This window comes from Nycticebus coucang, chromosome 9, assembly GCF_027406575.1.
Source record: "Nycticebus coucang isolate mNycCou1 chromosome 9, mNycCou1.pri, whole genome shotgun sequence".
Taxonomy (NCBI): domain Eukaryota; kingdom Metazoa; phylum Chordata; class Mammalia; order Primates; family Lorisidae; genus Nycticebus; species Nycticebus coucang.
The window spans coordinates 26,586,391-26,591,410 of NC_069788.1; positions in this window are offsets into that span (position 1 = coordinate 26,586,391).

Genomic DNA, 5,020 nt, shown 5'->3' on the forward strand with positions numbered 1-5,020 from the left:
AAAAATAGTTCGACTTTTTATAAATATATAACGTTTAACTTTTTGCTTTTTTCAGTTTAAACTTTGCCTTTTGAAGGACGCTTCAAAAATATTCCACTATGTTTCTTAGAATCTTCAAGTGAGTCTTCTTAGAATCAGTCATATCTTATCGTCAAACTAAATACTGTTTTATACAAGAATTTCATGTCATTAGGAAATCCTGCAAGAAAGCAAATCTTAGCAATAATGTGAATTACTGGAAAGTAATAGAATGTTTTAGGGATTGCTGTGATATAGAAACACACCATCTCTCTCTTTCTCCTCATATATATATATATGTATAAAGAGATAGGGTCTTGCTATATTGCAGGCTGGAATGCAGTGGCTATTTACAGGCATGATCAGGGTATACTATACATAGCCTTGAATTCCTGTGCTCTAGCAATCCTCCTGCCTCCTGGACTACAGGTCCAGCCCCACGGTCACCCACACACACATTCTATAGGAATTCCTCGCAAATTTCTGTTTACAAGCTTCTAAGACTTCGGATTTACCCTGCCTCTCCCACATAATAAATTATTCTTTTACTTAAAAGATTTTCTCAATGAAGTTTTAGTTTTATCAGCTGGGTGGTTTTGGTAGCAATAGCAATGGGCACCTTGTAAATTTCAGAAACCATAGCCGTTAGATAAATTCAGCATTCAACAATCTTAGATTTTTCTAATCAAGTCCTGCTTTGTCTCATCAAATCATCAAAATATCCCAGAAATTCCAGCATTTTGGAAAAAATGTAAGCCTTATAAGTCTATGTAACTAAAAAATAACTTCAAGCCACAAATAGTGATGAGTCACCGAGTGAACTGTTAAGCCATTTACCAGCAGGTAACTAAAGCTTAATCCTTCAGAGAAGTTCTTGGAAAAGGTATAATTCCACACACCCACCTCAGAGTTATTCACCTGGGAGTTGAAAGAGGTTGAGCCTTTAATCATCCACTTTATTCAATCATTGGTTAAGGGCCGCTTCTGGGGGCATTAATTGCTTGGCACTTCTGGCCTTCTGCGTTTCAGGAAAAAAAAGTTCTTGGCACAGAGAGGCAGCTAGGAGAGCTGGGGGTCAGGCTGAGCACAGGGAAAGGCCCACAGGATGTGGGTGGGCACCAACAGCCCCTCTCACTTCCTTCCTTGCCAGCAGGTGGTGAAAGAACCGGGTCAGTTTGTCCTGCAGATTTTCCAATATTCTGGGTTTTGCTGACTGCATCCATGCTGTGTCTTCTGTCTGTGCTCACCATCCCCTCCATCATATGTGTTCTCACTTCCTAACTGTTAGTTTAATCACTTACAAGTGGATATTTGAGCAAGAAGACATCATTGGTGATAGTGACAGGACTCTAGTAGATCCATAATTCCCAGTTACCTCTCTTTGTGTGATGTTAGAAATTTTACCTTATACCCCACTATGTAATGAGAGTGTACAAATTTGCTAATTCTCATTCCTTATTCATGTATCAGCAGGAATATTTCTATAATAAAGAAACTTCCCTTCATCAACTATTTGGTTTCCCTGTGGTACACTTAGTACAGGAAAGGTAGGATAGATGCTTAATTCTTTCTTTTGATTTATCAATTTTCAAAATAAAGAGTTGATTTCCCAGAATCCTCTACAGGTGACCTAGCGATATTTGTTTTTAATGAACTCACGGATTTAAACATATCTGCTGCATAATCAATCCATCATTCAAATTTCCCCATTTTACAGTCAGCGAAGTTTGACAGGTATTCAAATTAGATTCTGAGTCCTTTTTAACATGACTTTGGTGGCCAATGAAATGTTCTTGCTATGTGGTGTGACAACATGTTCCAGACTCCTATAATTTGAATGTGTCCCCTCTAAAATTCATGTGTTGAAACGTAATCTCTATTATGGTGGTGTTGGGAGGTGGGGCCTTTTGGGAAGTGATTAAGTCATAAGAGAGGGTAGAATGGATGAGTAAAAGGGCTGGAGGGAACTACCTTGGGCCCTTTTTGCCCTTCTGACATCTACCGTGTGAAGACACAGTCTTTATCCTCTCCAGAGAACGCAGTAGCAAGGCTAGCTCTTTCCACACACCTAATCAAATACACTGTGAGTTCATACTGGTGTTAGCAATTCACGTTTAAAAGGATTATAGAGTTTGTACTTCTTTTCTTTTATGTTTTGTTTCTCATGTTAAGATCGTGTTTCTTAATAATATACACATAATTAGTTATTTGCCATATCCTATATGTACATATTTAGAAGAACAGCGTCAATATTACTATAAACAACATGATAACTGAAAGTAGCATAACGTATATTCATAAGTTCTTTTTATTCTTAGGTAGTATCCCACTAAGTTTATACATTAAATTCCTGGTTTACAAAGTTACTTGATATAATTCTTCTCTGTGTAGTTAAGTCACCAGCTGAACACAGTAACTTTTATTTTGCTTTCAGTTTTGGGGATTTTTCAAAAATTTAGTTGGACTTTGTAATTATGAAAGATTCGTATTGATTTCAAAGTCAAATTTATAAAACAAAATAATGATCAGAAAGTGCTGTTTTTACCCACATTTCCTCCATTCTGTTCTGAATATAGGTAACTCATTTTTAATTTTTTCAGTTTTGTTTTATTATGTCCTCATTCTGTTCCTGTGGTTTTAATATAAGCAAATACATATATCCATATCCCTGTTACCTTTTTTGTATAAAGGGCAGCATATTATATATTTTCCTCCATCTTGCTTTTTTCACATAACAATGTATCCTGCAGAGTATATAGAGATGGCAGCAAATAGAGAAACTTCTCTTTTATGGTTTCTTAATTCTCTACTGGCAAACATTGGGCTAGTCCAGCATTTTGTTATTAAAGTGTTGTCGTGAAGATCCTCCTATAAATTGTAAATAAACTTAAAAGTTTCAAAAACATAAATATTCTAAGAATTCAGTTTGGAAATTGTTGGGTAAGTCACAGATGGAAGAGTTTTGTTTGTTTAAACTTTTCTTAGCATATGGTAATTGTGATCACATGAATGTGGCTTCTATGCATTCCCACTTACCCACGTATTATATACTAAAATTCCCTTTGTACCCCAGTACAAGATAAGATACTAAAAATGATCCATGATGTATTTTCTGTATTTAAGATACAAAGTTCAATATCTGCCTGCTGATTCAACCTTATTTTATTTTTCAGTCTGTACCAAATCGTGAGAAAAATATGTCAATGTCTCATAAAACAATTATATTTCTGTCAATTTCTCTTTGATTTTCCAGAATTTTTTTTTTCTTTATTGAGTTGTAATACTATAAAGACTCATAAATTTTCTCTTCATTGTGGAACATATCTTTTATCAGTATAAAATGATTCTTTTTTTCCTACCAAATTGTTTTTGATTTGAAAGACACTAATATGGCTACCTTTGCCTCCTTTCTTTCTTTCCTTCTTTCTCTTTTCTTTCCCACCTCTCGTTATATTGTTTACCTTTTTATTTTTAACCTTCACAGCAGAAGAACAGCTTCTGCCCCAGTTTTCTGATTGGTAAAAGTTCTCGAGTTCCTGAAGCAGGGAGTATGCAGAAGCTGCTTTCAACTTCTAGCAAGATTTTTCACATCAGGGGCAGAGCGTTTGACAGTTCCTGACAGAGATTTTTTAGTCAAGCTCCATGAGATTTCACTTAATGATGTTTCCTCCCAGGTTCTGGCTGCCACTCAAGCTTCATTTCCAGTGTCATGGTTATGAGGAGTCATCATTTTTCAGTGTCTTCATGAGTCTGAATGCATAAAATTAGAAGATGCTGCATTGGAGACATTCCATTTTGAACTGGAAACCAACTTGTCATGTTTTTGACATTCTCCGCTGTTTGGTAATAAGATTTTAAAATTACCTCTGTATTATGAAAGTGTATTTTAAAGAGAACCTACTAGTTACATGTGACACAGGAAAAAAAAATATATGTATCAGAGATGAAATATTCATTTGCAGAAATATTTACATTCCCATTCTCATAAAAATGCATGACTTTGTCCTTTTCACTTTGGGGCACATTGAGAAGCAGTATTTTTACATTAAGAATTATGTATGGGGGGAGGAGACAAGATGGCTGACTAAAGCCAGCTTTCCACAGAGGCTCCCGTCCAGAAGGAGAGTTAAAGGACAAAAATTCAGCAAGTAACCTGGTGGATTTGAGCTGCACTAAGAGAGAAGGTTGTAGAACGCACGTCAACCCTGCTGAGGCGAGCTGCAACCACAAGGATACAAACGAAAGGTAAAAAATCCATCACCAAGTGGACAGCAGTCCCATCCCCCATTAGAATGGCTCAGAGTGCCCCACAAACAACAGGTCAGAGTTCAAAGGTCCTCCCACTACACTCCACGGGAGAGACCCCCTAAAAACTGGACCTACCTCCCCTACTAGGGTGCCACAGCGTCCTCCTGCCAGGCATAAAACTGTATAAACTGTATATACTCTCCACCTGGAATTCTGAGCTCCCAGTGCTCCCCTTCGCTAACACTGGGCTCTGGAGGCCAGTCCCGGTTGGTCGGCGGAGAGGGGACTGCACCAGAGTGGCAGTTCCCTGAGGCACAGTGCAACAGCCGTCTTTTGGTGACAATACGGCCAGGCATAAAACTGTGTAAAGCTCTGTGTGTTCTCTGCCCACAACCCCAGCCTCCCAGCGCTCCCCGCACTCCCCTCTGCTGTCGCTCCAAGGTCTGGAGGCCCGTCCCCCAGGGGTCCAGACTCTTGGGCGATTGCTCGAGGGGTGTAGACAGTGCTGGGCTGCAGCCTGTCGGTGCAGACTCTGGGGTACGGGAGCAGAGAGAAGATGGTTGGCGGGAAGGGAGCTACACCGGAGCAGCCGTTGCCTGAGCCATAAAGCAGCGGCCCTCTTTTGCTAGCAATACGGCTCACTACCAAATATTCTGAAGCCACATCCCCTGTCTCCCTGGGCAACCAGAGACTCTGAGTTTGCCTGAGGCAACTCCAACTTGCAAACCAGGGAAACTCCCAGGGTGGGGCTGAC